We start from the raw sequence: 21,141 nt of genomic DNA, 5'->3' as shown, positions 1-21,141 counted from the left end.
TTTTGGCCAGCAATAGAAACAGGGGAGTCCAGGACCAGTGGGCACAGCCTCAGAATAAAAGGATGCACCTTTAGTAAGGAGATGAGGAGGAATTTCTTTAGTCAGAGAGTGGTTAATCTGTGGAATTCATTGCTAGAGATGGCTATGGAGGCCAAGTCATTCGGTATTGTTAAAGTGGAGATTGGCAGATTATTGATTAATAAGGATGTCAAGGATTATGAGGAGAAGACAGGGGAATGGGGTTGAGGGAGAAAGATAGATCAGACATGTTTTAAATGGAGGAGTAGAATCGATGGGCCTAATTCTGCTCCTATGACATGAACTTATGACCTCAGGCAAAGGGGTCCCTTGATAGGCAGATTGTTGGACAAAGGCTAGAGATACAAACAGAAGTGAGTCCAAGAGGGATACATAGTTTTGTTCGAGCCACTTTCATTGAGGAAGATGATGAGCATTCCTTCAACTATTTTTTATGAAGTCCCTCCCTTAGGATCAGATGACTTGCTTCCATTCTCAGCTTGGGGCTTCAGAGGTGGATAATGAGGCTGGGGATAGCTCTAACTGGTGAAATAATTACACCCAGATTCCCTCTGACCAATTTTTGGGAATTCCTTGATGCTATATTCAAAAAGAAGAACTCAGCCAGTCAAGCAGCATCTGTGGAAAGAGAAAACACTGACTGTTGCAGGTTGAAGACTCTTCATCCTTAGAAGGCTTAGGAAGTTCAGCATGTCCCCAATAACCCTCACCAACATCTAGAGGTGCGCTGCAGAAAGCATTTTACCGGGATTCATCGCACCATCCAAGACCATAAGAAATTATAGAAAATTGTGGACGCAGCCCAGACCATCACACAAACCAACCTCCCCTCCATTGACTCTATTTACACAATGCTGCCTCGATGAGGCCACCAGCATATTCAAGGATGAGTTTCACCTCTTCTCCCCTCTCCAATCAGGCAAGAGGTACAGAAGTGCACACCTCCAGAATCAGGAACAATTTCTTCACAGCTGTTATTAGGCAACCGAATCAGCTTATCAATAGCTAGAGAGCTGTCGTGAGCTACTATCTGCCTCATTGAAGACCCTCGGACTATCTTTAATTGGACTTTACTCCACTTTATCTTGCACGAAATGTTATTCCCTTTATCCTGTATCTGTACACGGTGGACGGCTCGATTATAACTATGTATAGTCCTTCCGCTGACTGGTTAGCATGCAACAAAAGCTTTCCCTGTACCTCGGTATACGTGACAATAAACTAAACTAAACTAGTGCTATATTCACTCATTTCGCTGCCTTTTCACATTTAGTCACTGTTCAATTCATCTCTGGAATTCAACACATCTGTCCATTTTAGGATCAAGGGGTTGTAGTGAAGTCAGAAGATGTGTGTTTGCAGTGGAATGCAAATGGTCTTCTTTGAGCATATAGTTGGTGAGTTAGTGCTGATTAATAGTGCCCTATGAACAGTTTTCACCACTTACTCTCCAAATTGAATTTTAGGATAGGCAAACATGAAAAGTTCCACTTACCATTTTAATTTTGAATTAGCACAAAATATAATTTTTTTAAATAACATTGTACAAAAGTTGCTCATTCTTCTTATAAAATGATATTTATTCATTTATTTCTTCCGTTGAAAATATTTTGCCAAAACAATTCTGGATGGTCACTTCTCTATTAGATGCCCCCCACATTGGTCTAGGTTGGTTGTAACATAATTTCATAAAAGAATCATAGACATTTGTAGAACAGATGGAGGTTATATGAGCCACTGAGACCCGGATTTGATCTTGACTATAAGTACTGTCTGTATGGAGTTTGTACGTTTTCCCTGCGACCGCATGGGTTTTTTCCGGGTGCTCCGGATCCTCCCACACTCTAAAGATGTTCAGGTTTGTAGGTTAATTGGCTTCCGTAAATTGTAAATTGTCCCTAGTGTTTGTGGGATAGTGTTAGTGTTAGTGTGTGGGGATTGCTGGTTGACGCAGACTCGTTGGGCCGAAGGGCCTGTTTCCACCGAGCCCACGTCAACCAGCGATCCCTGCATACTAACACTATTCTACACACTAGGGACAATTTACAATTTTACCAAAGCCAATTAAACTATATGTCAATTAACCAAGCCAATTAATTTGTACGTCTTTGGTGCTGTGAAGCAGCAACTCTACCATTGCACCACTGTGCGATCCAAAGTTGCCAAGATCGAAATTGCACTCTTGACATCTCTTACTCTGAGAATCCCTTGGTGGAACAATTGGTATATAATAATAATAATAATATTCATTTATTGTCATTGCAACGAGTACAACGAAATTAAAAAATAGCCAATCCTGACGGTGCGTAAAAACATATATGCAATAAATGCAAAAACAAATAAATACAATTATATTAAGTACAAAAGTTTTAACAGTGTTGCCTTGCGACAATTCATCAGATTATTTTCAAGAGGTTGACAGTCTACATAATGTTAAAGGGATTTCTGCCATAATATCATCATAATAAGCCAGATATTTACCATGGAAAGAAAGTCTCCATCTCTGTTCACCGGAACCTTTGCTACAAATCAGAAAGTATATGGGGCAGCACAGTGGCGCAACGGTAGAGGTGTTGCCTTACAGCACCAGAGACCCAGGTTTGATCCTATCTGCATGAAGTTTGTATGTTCTCTATGTGACGGCGTGTGTTTTTTTTTTACTGCTCTGGATTCCCCCACACTCCAAAGATGTACAGGTTTGTAGGTTACGGCTTCTGGAAATAGTAAATTGCCTGTAGTGTGTGTAGGATAGTGCTATTGTACGGGGATTGCTGGTTGGCGCAGATTTAGTGGGCCGAATGGCCTGTTTCCGTGCTGTATTCTCCAAAACGTCTAAAAAAATACTGGGTGAGCTGTTAGAGCACTGCACTGTCCTCCCTTGCAGCTTGAAAAGCAAACAATAAAATAGAGTGGTAGTGTATTGTACAAACCATTATAATTAATTTTCATAAAAGGACCCGATAACTGTTTTTAGAAACAATTTCATATTTACAATTACTAGTTCATTTCAACATAACAATAGAGTCTTAGTCATAGAGTCATGCATGGAGTAAACAGGTCCCTCAGCCCACTTATCTATTGCGACCAAATGCCCCATCTTTGCTAGTCCCATCTGCTTGGGTTTGGCCCTTAAACCTCTAAACCTTTCCTAACCTTTCCTAACATACCTTTCCAAATGCCTTTTAAATGTTGATATAGTAGCTCATCTGGCAGCCTATTCCATGTGCCCACTACCCATGAAAAAATTGCCCCTCAGATCCCTGTTAAATCTTTCCGCCCCTCACCTTAAACCTTTGTCCTCTGGTTCTTGTTTCCCCAACTCTGGGTATAAGACGCTGTGCAACTACACGATCTATTCCCCTACATGATCTTGTACACCTCTACTAGATCATCTTCATCCTCCTGCGCTCCAAGGAATAAAGTCCTAGACCACCCAGCCTCTCCCTACAGCGCACGTCCTTGAGTCCTGCCAGCCTCCCCATAAATCTTCTCTGCCCTCTTTCCAACTTAAAAGTGATGATGAGATACTTAACGAAGATTCTAGTTCATGAATTTTATTCATATCCAATAATAATTATTGATAATAATCACTGGAAAGCAAGTAAATAGTCATGACTCACCAGAAATATAGACACAATAGCTGGAGTAACTCAGCAGGGCAGGCAGCAACTCTGGGGAGAAGGAATGGGTGACATTTCGGGTCGAGACCCTTCTTCAGATTCAGAAATATAGACATTCCAAGTGCAGATAGGCATTTGAACTCCACATACAAATTCTTCTGATAATCAAAGAAATATCTGAAATAAAATCAGAGAAGTCTGAAAACATTCAGTAGGTCAGACAGTTTCTATCGAAGAGAAATAATTAATGTTCCAAGCCTGAGATCATTCATCAGAGTAACCCCCTTTATTACATTTAGTTCAATAAAGATTATATCTGCCTCAGATAAGATGACCCAGATCATCAACCACAATGCTGTGTTAGCCATTGGAATAAGAACCATTTAGTTACTCAAATAGCAGGGCATAATTAAATCCAGTTTATACCAGGCACACAGTGGAAACAAAGTGTAATGTCCAAACTTGCACAAATAATGTAAGTTTAAAGCTACAGCAAGGAAACTGGCCCTTCACAAGCATGATCCCAGGGATGATTGGGTTAACATGTGATGAGCATTTGATGGCACTGTGCCAACACTTGCTGGAGGTTAAAAGAATGAGGGGGGACCTCACTGAAATATCAAATTGTGAAAGGCATGGGCAGAGTGAAGGTAGCGTGGATGTTTCCACTAGTGGGGGAGTCTAGAACCAAAGGCCATAGCCTCAGAATAAAATGATGTACTTTTGAAGAGAGATGAGAAGGAATTTCTTTAGTCAAAGGGTAGTGAATTTGTGGAATTCATTGCCACAGACAACTGTGGAAGGCCAAGTCAGTGGGTATTATTAAAACTCAGATTGACAGATTCTTGATTAGTAAGGCAGCAGCAGGCAGGAGAATGGGGTTGAGAAGGAAAGACCAATCAGGCAAGATTGAATGGCCGAGTAGACTCGATGAGTCAAATGGCTTAATTCTGCTCCTGTGACATAAACATGAACTTTCAGCACATCGGGTTCACACCAACCATTGATCACCCATTCACACTAGTTCTATGTTAATCCACTTTCCCATCCACTCCCTACACACTGGGAACAATTTACAGAGGTCAATTAACCCTACAAACCCGCATATCTTTAGGATGTGGGAGGAAACCAGGGCACCCAAAGGAAATCCAAGGAAATCCAAAGGAAATCCATGGATAATGTGCAAACTCCACACACACACTCACACACACACACAGATCGGGATCGAACCTGGGACTCTGGCGCTGTAAGGCAGCAACTCTACTGTGCCTCCCCAAATGTAGTTTGATGTAAAGCCCTAAACAAAGAGATCTTCAGAAAGAAGGAGGAAAATCAGAAACTACGTGGTCTATGGTGCATTTCTTCCTGGTTGCTCAAAGAATTCGGAATTAGTTAAGGTTTAGAATCATATAATCTGCATTTTCTCTCCGTTATGTTGATGAAACACGTTTAGTCATTTTATTTTATTAAAACAGCTATTTCAATGCAGGTTGTGGGTGAAATAGAAGGCCCAGAAGCAACAAAAAAAGCACTGGAAGATGCATCCCTTTTGCCTTCCCTTACCGTAATAAATTTGATTTGCTAGACAATTTCTTAACATAGGTCTATGCTAAAACAATCTCGCTGTACACTGAGTATGAGAACAAATGTTCAATCCTACCTTTAAAAAACACAAATCACCATTGCCTGAATGTTGAAAAGCAGGGTTTTAAAGTATACATGGAAATATTATTAGATATCCCTCTTAGATAAGCAATATATATTGTTTTCATGCATTTACTCCACAGTACCTGAAGCATATTACATTTGTAATTACATTAGAACAAACAGAGAAAAATAGTTAATCATTATAAAGGTTGAAATGTAAAAACTTAATTTGTTTCCATTGCCCGTGCAGTTATTATCCATGTGCAGAGAATTGAATGTGGATGTGTTTTAATTAATCACACTCTAAATATATGTTAATAAATCGCATTAAAAGCTTAGATTGTGTGATCTCACACTTTATTCACAGAGCAGGGAGAATGTGAATATGCAATTTTAGTAAATATAAGCCGAGTGTATTGTTTTATTCTATGAATGCAAAGACACAGTGCTAGAAAAAAGGAGCTAATCATTCATTAAAGCATGAGGTAATTGTTGATTTTAACTTATTCACTATCCTCTCTCCTTCAATGGTGCCTACACATTCTTGCATCAGAAATGAGCAAAACACTACAATATACACTTAAATTAGTACATGCTGTCTTGCTTTTAAAACCGAGTTTAGCTGTTTCTATAAAATATACAGAATTATATTGATGTAACGGCGAGTACATATTTGCCAAGCAATCAATTTATTTGATAAAATATGCAAGTCTTTCATTTGATCATAAAAGAGAAAAAGTCAGGCCTTTAGTTCAACTTGTCCTGACCTGTCTTTCAACATCATAAGCTTTTTGAAATAGCCAATAACATTAATTTTGTACATTGAGTGCCATATTATTCACAGATGTCACAATTACATCTGAAACAATACTAATTTTCATTCTACATGCTTAGAGACACAGTGGTGAAGGTATAAAATAATAATGCAATCCAGCATAATGCACTAAACTGAATTTTTTCAATATGATATTCATCAACATCGAGAACACCATGTTAAGCATTATTGGATGGGAAAATAATTTTGTTCCAAAATATGAACTTTCTCCATACAAAAGGAAATGTGACCACCATCTTGTTTCAGCTTGCATGGATTTTTAAAATGGGATGCATTGTCCAAATTAGAAAAAAAGTTTATATTTATTGTGCAGAAGATATGCAATTTATTATGAAATTATGGGATTTTCTCATCCCATTTGTTTAGAAGACAAATTTGTATCATCAGTAAAAAGTAATGTTTTATTTGCTGTATGTTTTGGAATGCCGTATATCATATCATATCATCATATATATACAGCCGGAAACAGGCCTTTTCGGCCCTCCAAGTCCGTGCCGCCCAGTGATCCCCGTACATTAACACTATCCTACACCCACTAGGGACAATTTTTTTTTTACATTTTACCCAGCCAATTAACCTACATACCTGTACGTCTTTGGAGTGTGGGAGGAAACCGAAGATCTCGGAGTAAACCCACGCAGGTCACGGGGAGAACGTACAAACTCCTTACAGTGCAGCACCCGTAGTCAGGATCGAACCTGAGTCTCCGGCGCTGCATTCGCTGTAAAGCAGCAACTCTACCGCTGCGCTACCGTATAGTCATTTCTTCCTAGCAGAGACATACATTGAAAATATAGCAATGTTGCTAAATTATGAGTAATTTGCTCTACATTATTAATATTAAAACCACTTAAATTTCAACTTAAAGAAGAATGAGAAATATTTTCACAAGTTCATAATGGTCCATTCGGCCCATTAAGTCAACTCCGCCCTTCAATCATGGCTGATCTATCTTTCCCTCTTAATCCCATTCTCCTCCCTTCTCCCCATAACTTCTGACACCTGTACTAATCAAGAATCTGTCAATCTCTGCCTTAAAAATATCCATTGACTTGGCCTCCACAGCCGTCTATGGCAATGAATTCCACAGATTCACCACCCTCTGACTAAAGAAATTCCTTCTCATCTTCTTTCTAAAGATACGTCCTTTTATTATTAGGCTATGGCATCTTGTCCCAGACTTTTCCATTAGTGCAAACATCCTCTCCACATTCGCTCTATATAGGTTTTTTGCTATTCGTTAAGTTTCAACATCCCCTCTCATTGTTGGATACTTTGTATTTTCTGGAGGTATGGGGGCTGTTGTGTGGTCTGTTCCTTGCTCCAAATATTCCTTGTCCTACAGAGTATTGTATTGACATTTCCATTTGGCATAGATCAAACTATCCACGTGGTCTATGTGAGTGGGACAGCTCACTCAGCTGCAATTGGTGCCAAATTATAGTTTTGTGCACAGACTTAAATCCAATAAAATATGGAGTTAATACAGCTCAAAGTTGTTCCAGTTACAGCACTGGACATTAGTCACCCCATCTGCCTAAGTTTCAGTTACAGCAATTTGTGGACAATAGTTACCCCATCTGTCTAATTCTTGTCAGACCCCAGGTTCCTAAAGTAAAAGAGCGCTACTCAAACTTGTCTAATATCAGTGTTAGAAAAATAAGTTTTAGAAGTATAGAAACAGAAAAATAGGTGCAGGAGTAGCCCTTTGAGCCCTTTGAGCCAGCACCGCCAATCAATATGATCATGGCTGATCATCTAAAATCAGTACCCCGTTCCTGCTTTTTCCCCATATCCTTTGATTCCTCTAGCCCTAAGAGCTAAATCTAACTCTCTCTTTTAAATTTACATGACATTTAAAAATGACCTTAAATTTATCAAGGAAACTTCAGCACTTGAGAAATGCCGCAATAACTTTGCCTTTTGGTATTCTGACTAAATGTTGCATTTCAATGAGGCATTGGCTTATTTTAATAAACAAGAATTAAGCAGTAAAGTATTATGCATGTCATATTTAATTGTGTAATATTACCTTTACCTGATTAAGAAAAACGAGGATATACATTTCACAATCTCAGAACACCCCTGATGTACTTTAGAATCAATAAAGCACTTCTTAGAGTGTTTTTGCATTATAGTGTCGCATACTTGGTATTGAACATGCTACCAGTACTATAATCTCAGCGATGGGTAAGGGCTAGGATACTCGGGATAATTTGCTTTCTATTCTCCAAAATGGTTCTTCACTGCGTCCACATCAATGTGATGTATTATCTGATCTGAAATAGTGCATCTACAACACTCCTACCACCTTGCATTGGGTTAGCCTATATGTTTGTGCGAAGAGGCATAGAGCGGGACAAAGAAAGGATCTTATGGTCTCATAAGTAAAGACATTCTTCGAAATATTATTTCTCAAGAAAACTTTTGGAAATGTCACTGTGAAATTAACTTGATTACCAAATAGATGCAACTTTCTGTAGTAAATATGCATCAAATAATGCTTCTATATTTTCGAAACAAATACAATCCTACGCTTATTCCGCTATTTGTTCGCAATGGGGTGTCGTAAAACAACAATTTGCTATTGTTTGATCTGCTCAGATGTGTTGTTAACACCATTGCCTGACAGTAAATGTGTCTGTTGATCTATTTATTGCTGGTGGGAGAGAGGGGAAAAAAACTTATAACTAGAAAATATTTTGCGTTCCGCAAATTAAAGTAAAGCGAAGATTGAGACTAGATTAATGAATTTGAATTTAAATGTATTTACGTTAGAACCTCGCTGATGTTCAGATCTTGCGTCGGTTGTGCAAACACACAAAGGGTTTTATTTTTTAAAAACCATGTTGTCCATAAAACTGGGAAATGCAATGATAAACTCACACAGATAGATACATAAATATATAATGTTTTTTGACGTACACCTTGAAAGAATCAAATTAAAAATATCTCTGAGAGCAATTACTGATCACGTGCAGGCAATGAAACGTCAACGAAGGTGACATATTTTATAATGTTATTAGGTGTTTTGTATGAATGCCAAACTTAACGGTGAATCGCGGTACGCTTGCTTCATACCAATTGGGAAGCGAGGTGAAAGACCTCTATTTTACATTCTCACTTAATTGGGGACTATTATATGCCAGTTAATTTCAAAGCAAACGTCAAAAAAATCTGTTTTGATAAGTAAAATTATAAATTTGAAAGACTCTCAATGAAATGTGCTAAAATATTAGTATGCTGGGGATCTATGTGGCAAAAAAACGAAGCGCTTGCGAGGATTCTGTTAACCGAGGTTTGCCAAAAGCGGCGAATGCCTCAATCCAATCAATTACAACAATAACGCTAAAAGAGACAAGCGACTCCAGTTTGGAGAGCCTTATGTGCAATTGAAAATTTATATCACCAAAGACAATCTTACTCTATCTACCAAGTTTGTTATTTTTCTTTCCTCTCAAATAAGTATTCTTTTAAGCGGAGGAGAAAAATGTGGTTGATCTACATCAGACATGGAACATAGTGTTTAGTAAAGATAGACACAAAAAGCTGGAGTAACTCAGTGGGTCAGGCAGCATCTCCACATTTACTCCAGCATTCTGCGTCTGTCTTCGATGTAAAGCCTGCATCTGCAGTTCCTTCCTACACTTTGAGTTTACAATACTAAAATATTACCAACGTGAAGCATACTCCAAAAATGAAATCACTTCGTTTACAGTAACATGAGTTTGAGGAAATCACTATGAAAACGTGACTGTGTAATTGCAAAATTTTAACTTGTACAAGAAGCCGTGTGTACGATTTGGGCCAAATGGCCTATTCCCATACTGTACGATTCTGGTGCTATCACGAAATATAATTTACACTGTTGAAAGCCAAAATAGTTTTAATGGCAACTTCTACTAGCGAAACCAAGTGCAGCTTATCGAATAATAATTGTATTATCACGCTATTGTTGCGCCACTTTACATGTTTTAAGTAAAGCCACAAAAATAATCAGAAAAAAACGTCTAAACAATGCAAGATTAGTTTCAGCCAATTTAAATGGTAGTGCAATGCATATTTTATCAAGGATTATGTCACTGTTTTAAATCCTAAATAAAACCCAGTTAATGCAAAATGTGCTAACGTAAGTGCAACACAAAACTGTAAAAGTACTTCGAAGATGATGGATAACCACCGGAGTTTGTAGCAAACTATCTTAAAAGATTTTGGATTTTTTTAAATGAATAAAAACCTGGCAATAACCTCCACAGAAAAGATGGGTGAATGTATATTAAGGTGAATATTTATCTTTATGAACGTGCATGATTTTGGTTGCGCCAAGTTTGACGAGTGAATTCAAAACATTTCTTCGGGTTTGCTATTATGTACAACGAGGTAGAAGGCACTTAAAACAGCTTACACGCTGTAAAACCAGGAAAATGGGACCAAAGAGAGCGATCCCACAGCCTCTGCTCTTGTGAACTTTAGATAGAATATTTCCTTTTAGTACAGTAATTTTTTTTAAAACTAGTGAACTGTTGCGAGAAGGAATACTTAAAAGAAATTCAATCTCAAGAATGTCTCTGGTCTTTCTTTATCTTACACAAAGTTGCTTTAGCGTGTTTAACAATAGCAATCCCTACTCTGGTAGAAAGGTGCTATTTACCGTCCACCGGTAACGGCGCCGAACCATGCTTTTATTATATAAAAGAGCACTTTATGCAATTGATGTCACATTTTCTCCGCGCACTATGACCGGCGTTTCATTCATCATATCCACTCTTTCCATGGGCAACATTTCTTGTTGTCTTACATTCGCATCTATGACACCATCTCGGACAATGATTTCTCAATGCCCCAAGCGAAAGCATCGAACCTAATCTTCACATTGTAGGTGTAAGGCCACGGTTAATAATGTTGGGAGAGCGAAGATAGTTCTGGGCAGATACAGTGACTTTAGAAAAAGGATCGAGATTCACACATTCGTTTGCTGAGATTGCCGGAGGAAGCGTAATCATCAGACCCAGGCAACGGAGCTCGGCTGTCGCCCCACATCGTGAACCTGTGTGACTGTGGACTCCGGGCACATGGATCAGACACCAGGAAGAACCACCTCCGTTTCTTTTTTAATTGTAATTTTCTGCAGCCTACTCTAAGCGTAAAGTCGTATTTGTTGGGGGTTTTTTTTGTTGCTATTCCGCACGACACGAGAAAGCATTGACGTTTTAAAGGTGTCATTTGCAAATTGTTAAGATGTTGAATAAACGCTTTATTTGTAATGAAATAAAGGGTGGCAATGGTGTGTGTGCGTGTGTGTGCGTGTGTGTGTATGCGTGTGTGTGTGTGTGTGTGTGTGTGTGTGTGTGCGTGTGTGTGTGTGTGTGTTTGGGGTGGGGGTGAGTAACATGAAACGTCTATTTGTGCTGCAATCTAAATAGTCGACTGCGCCAATGCTGAAAACAGGCGTGCTACCAACTTCCAAAGTTTAGATTTAAGAAACACTTTCCTTTAAATCACACAACATGTTGTCACTTAGAAATCTGACGGGAACACTTCCATTTTCCTTTTGCTTCTGAAACTCGCGGGGTTACTGTTGACGTGTGGAGGAGTGTCACCGCCCGCTTCTGACGTTGTAAATGTTTTTGTTTCTGTAACCTGTTTTCACTTGAGCAAGACAAACGTTTCTTAAAGCACAGCTGTATTGTCGTAAACATATGTTAGTGCATTTTACTTACGCAGCAAACCAGCGAAAACAAACAGCCAGATTAAAACGCAATATTGGGTGGGAGTTTTGTTAGGAAAATATGAGCATGATTTTGAGGCCTTTGCGGGTTGATAACGCTTATTCCCGTAATCTTCATATGCAAACTGAAATGATTCCTAAATATCAGCCCTTATTTACTTATACTTTCCTTTTGCAAACGTCAGAGCAAATAAGTTACACGATACTTAATGTACACAACGCATCAATGTTCAATTTCCTGGTTCTCATTTTACATTACTCTATGATCACTGAGCTCTGTCTCATCCCTTCACTTGGCAACATAATATTTGTATGATTTATGTCAAAATAAATATATCCAACACCAATGAACTAAATGTACGTGGGTATATCCAAGCGAGCGCAATGCTTCATAAAGATTATTAAGAAGGTCCACAAATAGTGTGGTGAAAATAATGACAATTACACCCTATCCTTTAATATCAGTGCCCAGCAAACTTTTAAAAAAAGTTACGTTTTCGCCCAGTAATGTTTTAATACTGATCCAGCCGAAGATCGCCTCTCTGCCAACATTAAAGGCAATTCATTGAGAGCTACGTGACATTCTAAGCATGTGTGCAGTTTTGCTAAAACAACCAGTGTTAACGATTAACGTTGACCAGTATCTCTCGTGGCGTCGAAAGAGATTGTTCAAAAGCATAGATTAATTTTCTTTCGGGAGTATATCCTTGTAATTAATTGGAAGTATTTATTTCCATCTTATTGACTCGAAATTACATAGCAGCCCACTTCCAGGTGTTTATTGGAGATGTTAGCGAGAACAATATCTCCTGAATTTTGTGAATGTTTCACATCAACTGCAGCTTGGAGGCAGAAACGTGATCGTGAGGGACTTACGCACTATTTTGTCTGGGGGTGTGTATCCATTAGCCTCCAAAGTAAGTTTTTCCTTACTTTGAATGTTTGAAAACTTCTTACTGTGTACTTTGTCTGGGTATAAAATATCACATGTTTGTATTGAAGCATTTCGCGGTGCCAGAGGGGTCATTATTGTACCGCCCTCTCTGTCGCTTTGATCAGAGAATGCACTAAACATACGCATTCTTTTGATTAAAAACAATATCAATTTCTTAGTCTATGGATTGGAAGTATACTATGTGTTAATTTGGACTTTGATTAAAGACCGTAGTGCGATCACAAATCACCTTTTTGTCTGACTTGATGCTTGGCTAAACCACAGACTAACATTAAACAAGATCACACTCAAGTTAAGAAAATATTGTTATTTTTCTTTAATTGGGACAATTGGACTCCCGCGTGTTAGATCCTTGGTTTTAACCAACGGGACGGAAAACTGGAATGACACCACTTTGCACTTTAACAATCGGATTACATCAGGGTACAAGTTGTTTGTTTAACCCGACAGCTCCCTGCACCCCGTCGCATGCTTTACACACTCATTAAAACGATTATTCACGTCCTGTCGAGTGTTTCCTAGTTCATTCACACGACGCCCTGAGCATTAGCTCAGGCTATTGCGCCGGCGAGTTAGCAGAAAGTAAAGTTCAGTCATTCCAACCAACGCTGAGCCGGCCCAACTCGGACCGGCCCGGGAGAATCACGCGCGCGCATGCATGCCAGCCTGCAGTATATCTGAATTGTGCTTACATCGTAAAATAATATATCTATATAAATCACATCATAATATCAGCAATACCTTCAACTCTCAGCCCATTGTTCTCAATTAAACGTTCTGATGTTAATCTGGACAATATCAGAGCTAATTACTGGATAAATTGAAATTAAAGTCAGGATACAAGGAACTGCAGATGCTTAGTTTAAAAAAAAAGGCATAAAGTGCTGGAGTAACTCAGAGACCAGCAAATTGGTTGAACAATCACTTACAGTGAATCAACACTAAGCAAGCAGTACCCTTCTTACGTTCCCAGGTTATTCAAAGATCATTCAAAACGTTCAATAACGTGCATGAAGGTATCACAAAATGCTGGAGTAACTCAGCGGGTCAGGCAGCATCTAGGAGAGAAGGAATGGGTGACGTTTCGGGTCGAGACCCTTCTTCAGACTATTTTCCTACACAATAACGTGCATGAAATGTCTTAATGTCAAACATTCATTCCTTGATTCATTTCTTCAGCCCGAAGAAGGGTTCCGGCCCCAAAAAGGCCGCCGATCCGTGCTCTCCAAAGCCGTGTAGTAAAGAAATGTGGATGCTGGTTTATACCGAAGATAGATACAAAATGCTGGAGTAACTCAACGTGTCAGGCAGAATCTCTGACCAGCAGAGCTTCTCCAGCACTTTGTCACTTTAAAAAAAAATTGAAGTCAGTCTGTCTTAAACGATTGTAGTTCAGGGTTCTATTGACGGCCAGCAGTTACGTATAAACGTTTCTGGGCAAAGGGCAATCACAATAACAATTTATAAATCCTCAATATTTGGCTAATTATTAATAAATGGGATTGCAAATAAACGCCAACTTCATTTTTTTGTAATAATAAAAATGAAATGAAACGACCCTGATTTCCCATTGCTGGTTAAACATCGAATACAGTACAGAAATGCCACTAACTTTACTAACAACTCGCATTATTGTAAGTTTTCAAGTAGAAGTACTCTATTTTAATTATTTATGGCTTTAGATGGTGCTTATATTTGAAGCGGTGTTTCAGTCAAAGAAGGTTCATGTGAAATGCTTAATATTTCCATTTCCTGTTTTTAAATCGTACATCCAGAATCAAGCGGTATCGTTGATATGTTAAACGAAATCATATTTAACACGGCTGCTACCAGTATAATCAGTAGTTTAAAATACACTTATGACATGTTCCATCGATTATGAGAGGCTTGTTTCAAAACAATACGGTAATATTAACACAATCCAATGACTATGAAAGTAATTACGTAAAATATTTCATAAATAGATAAACAAGCAAATCAATACAAACCAAAGCTTGTGTAATTTGTGAACAGTTCCTGATGAATGATTCATTTTAAATGTGTGGTTGACTTGTTTACTCATTGTTGGGAACGGTGGTGTTTTATCTCATGATGCACATAGTTTAAATAAGTCCGCTTCCTGAATGAGTACTTAAACAACATGAATGAGCAATTTAGTTTAACCTTAATGCAAAACCATTGTCTTAATTTCTGACTACTCCGTTGCCACTTAAAGCGCATATAATGTGTTGCAGTTTGCTTTGCAATAATAATTCTAAAGTATCATGAGTTATAAATTGTTAGGTCAGTCAACAGTATTTAATTTAGGCACTTGTTTGATACGAATGTGCTCAAAATAATCCACCTTCAACGACGATTCTGAGTCATTTTCTTTTTAATTGGAGAAAGTAGAATGTGTTTTCGATAACATTATTTGCAATTGTGTGCAGCAGTCCAAGGTTTATGCACATTAAGACTCCACTCAGAATCGAACCTTCTTGCACGCTTCCGCAAATACATCCCTACCGTCATGTCCCAAATGACTTACAAAATGTAATTACATAGGAGCGCATTCTCCATTTCCTGAAAATAAAAACTAATCAGAGTAGTAAATTCTTATTTACGCGATGTCAATAATGCTTTAATGCAGCTATTACTCAAAACGCGAGAAGCTCTTATGAATATTTTGTTTAACTTTGGGTTTTTTTTCTCGTTTGGATTACTTCATGGTTAAGGTAACCTTAATGGCATTTCTTTTAAAGCCTCATTCTTTTTGTTGTTTCACACTATGGAACGTATTAACATGGAAACACGTTTCAATGTTCTTGAAAACAAAGGGAAGAAATATAAATTATGGTTTTGCATAATTTGAGATCAATTTTAGCGAGAGGGCAATTGGTGGGTCACATGAACAAAATACGGTAACTATTACAAGGTATCGTCTTTTTAAAAGTAATTACCAACATTTTATATTACATATTGAATTGTGAACTTTTCTTAGCCTCAACAGCGTCCACCGTAATATCTCACGGCTTTGAGATTTTAATGGGAATATTCAAAGGCGCTGTTTCTTTTGTAAGACAGTCTCGTCTCGTTATTCTTGAATATGTAGTTTGATTGATCAAAAATGTTTTTAATAGTTTGGATATTTTGTCTTCAAATATTCTGATGTTACGTGCGTACCTACAACCGAGTCTTCGCCGTTTGACCATCAAGTATCTCACAGTTACCCGTCATTACAAAACAATGCTAGATGAAACGGGCAATTGCTTGTGTCATGTTATAGAGAAATCAACTAACATTCAGTTCCCACTTCTGTCTGAAATGCGGACATATGACATACATTGCATAGATAGGGAATGCGCACTGCACCGATATATGCGAGTTTCCTACTTATTTCCAAAAACGGTAGAAATAATTGTAGTCTAATCTTTGGTATGATCATATCTAATAGACTCCAAATGTGATTGAATATTCCTACACTGACTATTCCTGCACTGAATATTCCTAAATTGCATGGATGTAATGTATTTCAGTTGTACAAAAATCCCGCGTAGCTGCTGTAACAGGAAATTCTTGATGCATGTTCAATATATGTGAGAGAATTAGCACTAGGCATTGACGAAGCTGGCGGCTGAGCAATTAATTCCTTTTCTACAATCTTTAATCTTTTACAGGAGAATTCTCGCCAAATCAGCCCATAAACACCGCATTCATTTCTAAATTAATATCTGGAACTTGGTGTTTTAAAACTTGACATTATCTGAGATTCCACGAATCCTACATACATTACCGATTTTTTAATTATCAATTCCCTTTGGTGGAAACCATTGTGAGTATTTTTTTAAATAAATGTATTTGCTTTAAGGCAACCATTTTAGGAAATCTAGCGTTGAATAGTTGGGGACAGTTGGGGATGTGAGATACTCGTTAAAACACATTTCCATGTTTATTTTCCACACCTCATTTTTTCCTCAACCGTTATTTGATCTTTATGTTCTATTTATTGAACGTTTGCAACTCTTCTTTAATCATTTAAATCGACCATTCAGTTAAATATATCCCTACAAAGAACAATGGATTGTTGAAAATTGACAGCATGATTATATTTAAACGATGAAAGTGCGATTGTCGTAACGACATTTAATATTTCAGATGTCAAAATATTAAGTGTCAATGAAAATGCAAAAAAGTGGAAATATTAAATATAACGATATTAAATATGTACCGATAAGCGTTTAAATTATAGCCCGAACATATATTTACACTCTCAACTAATATAGAAAACTTCCTCGCTTTGAGCAAATTAAAAGCTGGAGCGTCTGACGTGATTAATGAATATATATATAAAAGGCAGAAACAGCATTTCTATAAAAAAAAGGTTTGTTCACAAATAAATTTGCATATTCGCATTCTACCAGCTGTCGAAACGACGCATGTTTTATTTAAATAGCATTCAAGGTAATCTCGTTAACATTTTTGATTGGAAATTTTGGCATGTAATTTATATGAATTTATCTCTTGAGTAATATTGTATTGTTCAAACTGTGTTCGCGAGTGTCAACTCGTCATTGCTTTGTTAGAATACCAGCGATATTGTGAGACATATCCCATCCCATCGGCGCTAAAGTTTATCAGTGCATGCCTGAAATCTTAATCTACTTCGAGGCGAGTGGAATTGCATCTACTCCTGGCTTCGCAGACTAAGTCGAACTCATGAGTTCGAATTTACACCACAGTGTTGGAGACCGTGAGAAGCGAGACGGCTTGGTGCCGATAGTGGTGTAAAAGCGTCATGTTGAAAAGACAATCGAATACATGCATTATGTTTTTGAAACACAGACACAAGCTGTGAAGGAAAGCGAGAGGAAGAAAAAAGGGATATTGAAAGAGACCTGTTGTTAGCGTCTCATTGCTTTATCAACAGCGCCCCCACGCTACCATTCACTGCGGTCATAATCTATTTTGGAAAAGGTTAGCAGTTGTCAAAGATAAAATCAAAACAGCAAAGAAGCTAAACTTCGAGCGCCATAACCCCCTATTTTAAATATATACATATATTTATTGAACGTAACCATACAGACTGTATTCACAATTATTTCTGCTAGTCGTACAATATGAAAACGTGGAAGTCTTTGGAACTTGCAAAATCTCCTGTGATACTGAAAGTACCAGTTTCAATCTTTTGTGAAAATGCGTCGGATTTTAAAGCAAAGAATTGCGAATATTTCCTTGACAGGAGCGTTTTGCACGCAATGAAAATCCACTGGAGATATTGAGTCAACATTAAAACGCCGCAAACAATTGTCCTGTCGCTGTCAATGGTCCACAAGCCCCAGCACTCACGCAAAGTCCGGTCAGGTAGAGCCATGCTGACTATATAACTATTAAGACTGTATGCGTTTTCCAAAAACACACTCCATTTGCAAGATTAGATGCAAACATACCCGAGGTTGAGGAGATGGGCAGGTATATTACTTTAAATTCATGTATTTACTTATTTTCGGTAAGGTAACCGCTGATGTTTTATCTGTGGCTTAAAATATTATTTTCAAGATGAGTGTTATTTTTCCAATTAGATTTGTACTTGCAATAAAATAAGCATGACCAGTTATAATTTCGCAATATGTGTGATCAGAAATAAAGATATGTGAATATTGTTTTGTAGATACGAACAGTAATTTGTAAAACAATTCCTTCTTGTGGTCTAAAAATAAAGCATTAAGAATTACGAAATAATTTAAGCATTGAAATGTTGCGTTATTGCAAAATATTGTTGTATCCAATATTTTATACTTTGCCGAAATTCAGAAAGATTAAAAACTAAAGTTTATTGAATATCGCAACGGATTCACGCCAAGCAGCAGATGATCCAACTTCACAGCGAGATAGTTGAATGATAAGCATTGCATTTCATAATATAAACGCAAATCAGAGTGAACTAAACGCTTCAATATTCGTCCCACGAGCTGACAAAATGCAATGTACATATTTTAATTGCAACTAACATACCAAACGTTTTTATTGCACTATTATAGCGTTTGGAATTAATTCTCAGTGATACATTTTACATTATTAATGATGCACATTCACAGCTTTTCACTCTCTAAAGCGGTGCAATAATTTTACATGCACGGTCACATGATTTCAAAGAACATGGGGTTTCAGTTTCTCAAATCAAATCATAAGAACTTTTAAAATTGAAGACCATAAGTTTTCCCATAAAGAAACTGTAACTGCAATACCTGGGGGTTAACTACCCATCACGATTATATCCTAGACTCAATCGCTTGAAACATGGATATTGGACTTCAAATATCAAGGCCACTGTTTTTTGTTTCACAACTTTAACAGCGTATTGGTATATGAAATAAGTCCAAGTGTTAAGTCTTGGTAACTGCACAGATCCACTTAATTTGTAATCAATTCTATATCTTCGATTTGTCTTTTTTAATGTAATAACCATCTCGCACCACAACCTATAACGCGAATGTCCTCAAATGTAAACGGATCTAAGTTTAATAATGAGAAACAATTTAACGATCATTGCTAAGAAATATGAAAATAGTGTTAAAATCTCATTCGACAATATAAATATCACACATTAAGTGAATTTAGTCGCTTCTAAGCGCTGTAGATTAATTAATATCGCGTACAAAGATGCATTAACGATAACCATCGTCATAGCAAAAGTTATTTCAAACTTAAATTTTAAAATAAATAATCACATCGTGTTTGTAAAAGGAATGATAAAAACTGAAATGCAACGATTCGTTTTCTTGTATCACTAGTTATTTGCTCAGCGCGTTCGAACAACAGGTTGATTCTCCTTGTTAGTATGGTCGGTTTGTTTCAGGTATGCACTGTGCTTCACGGGTTACTTACCTAGTATGGGATGAGCCTAAAGCCTTAGTCTGGCTGTATGTGGTTACCATCTGTTTCCACGCAATTGCGGTGAGGCTTGGGCAGAAAGGTTTACAGTGCACCAGAACTGCGAACATTACTCAGCATCCACATATCCTTTAAACCTCTAATGATCTTCACCTTCACCTCTATCTAACCCGGGAAATATTACGTTTGACATAAACATGTCGAACCGAAATGTTTACGCCGATTTATCGAAATCAATTTCTCCCATAGCTCATTAAAGGAACAGACAAACAATATATATATATATATATATATTTCTTGAGCAGTCAAATTTCTCTGGTTTGTACTTATAACTGTTTTTGTTGTGGCGAGAAAGGAAAATAAGATTTAAATGCAAACTAGCGAAACATCTACTATACTGTCAAATCTACACTTTTAAAGAAAGCACGAGGCAAGCAAAGGAAAAAAAAAAGACAAGATTATTTCCACAGATTACATTTTCAGTCAGGTGGAAAGCAGAATTATTTGAAAGTATACAATTGGCCGTCAGTAATATTTTCAAGTATTGTCACAAGAGTCGCCGCTTTCTGTTAGGCATGCAATTGGCGTGCAAATTATTGCCAGAAGGCCATTCGGAGATTTTCCAAATGGCAGGAAATTTTACTTGGAAGAAAAAAGTTAAAGAAAATTATAAGCTGCCAATGTTGTTGAAATTGTGTTCGGTATGCGTTTCTCTGATCACATATTGACTGTGAATAATCACAGTTTCGCCCTGATTTTCTTCAGGTTACAGATACAATGTAACAGTAATATTATAAATATTTTCTCTTTCCTTGGAATAACTTAATTGTTTCGACATATTTTCAAAGTAGTTAGCGACTTTGGAAAAGATATCAATACATATGGGAAAAATGAGCTAATTTAGGAAGGTAAAATGTATTATGGAGTCTGTCAGTTAAGGGGTGTTATTGCGGGAATATTTTATCGTTAAAACGCTGTTGGCGGATCTAAACGCTATTGTGTGGAGATAATTGGAGATTCGCTGTGGTGTGTTCATTTGGTTCTGCGCTCAATCACTGCCCAGCGTTTTCGAGAACAGAAATACTCTCGCGATCTGTTCCCCCACCCATCCCGTCGCCACGCCAGGCGACTACACAATAGACAGTAACACAATCGCGATATGTAAAGCATGTGCTTTTTGTTTCCTTTATCAGGCCTTCTGTTAATCAGACATCACAAAGTTATTCTACATTGGTAAAAGTTGACATTTCCTAGTCGCCTGAGAATCATCATGGCGTACTTTGGTGTTTGTGCGTGTGATTTAATTGGCACCCACGCTATTTTTAACATGGGTATAGCATTAACTTTAAAATTATGCAATCTTCTCAACGACCATTCTTTGGATTGGATTATGATGTTAGAATAAAGCGAATGAATAATTTAACCACACTCCCAGTAAAGCTTTGAA

The 21,141-nt window shown here is 37.6% G+C and overlaps 1 protein-coding gene across 20 annotated transcripts in view; it reads right to left on the bottom strand.

Moving 5' to 3' along the window:
* LOC144597286 (uncharacterized) overlaps nucleotides 1-21,141 on the bottom strand; it is a 301,061-nt gene that overhangs the window by 278,855 nt on the left and 1,065 nt on the right. For 15 of the 20 annotated variants that reach the window (XR_013547719.1, XR_013547721.1, XR_013547723.1 and 12 more), the window contains exons 1-2: nucleotides 19,689-20,081; nucleotides 3,660-3,836 (exon numbers count right to left, since the gene is read on the bottom strand). The gene's annotated coding sequence lies outside the window, so the exon portion shown is untranslated. Of the gene's footprint in view, nucleotides 1-3,659; nucleotides 3,837-13,565; nucleotides 13,673-13,753; nucleotides 14,040-14,812; nucleotides 14,936-19,688; nucleotides 20,082-21,141 lie in introns of those variants that run through there. The other 5 variants (XM_078406426.1, XM_078406425.1, XM_078406428.1 and 2 more) reach the window with 4 other exon arrangements.

This window comes from Rhinoraja longicauda, chromosome 10, assembly GCF_053455715.1.
Source record: "Rhinoraja longicauda isolate Sanriku21f chromosome 10, sRhiLon1.1, whole genome shotgun sequence".
Taxonomy (NCBI): domain Eukaryota; kingdom Metazoa; phylum Chordata; class Chondrichthyes; order Rajiformes; family Arhynchobatidae; genus Rhinoraja; species Rhinoraja longicauda.
This window is presented reverse-complemented; position numbering and strand designations above follow the sequence as displayed.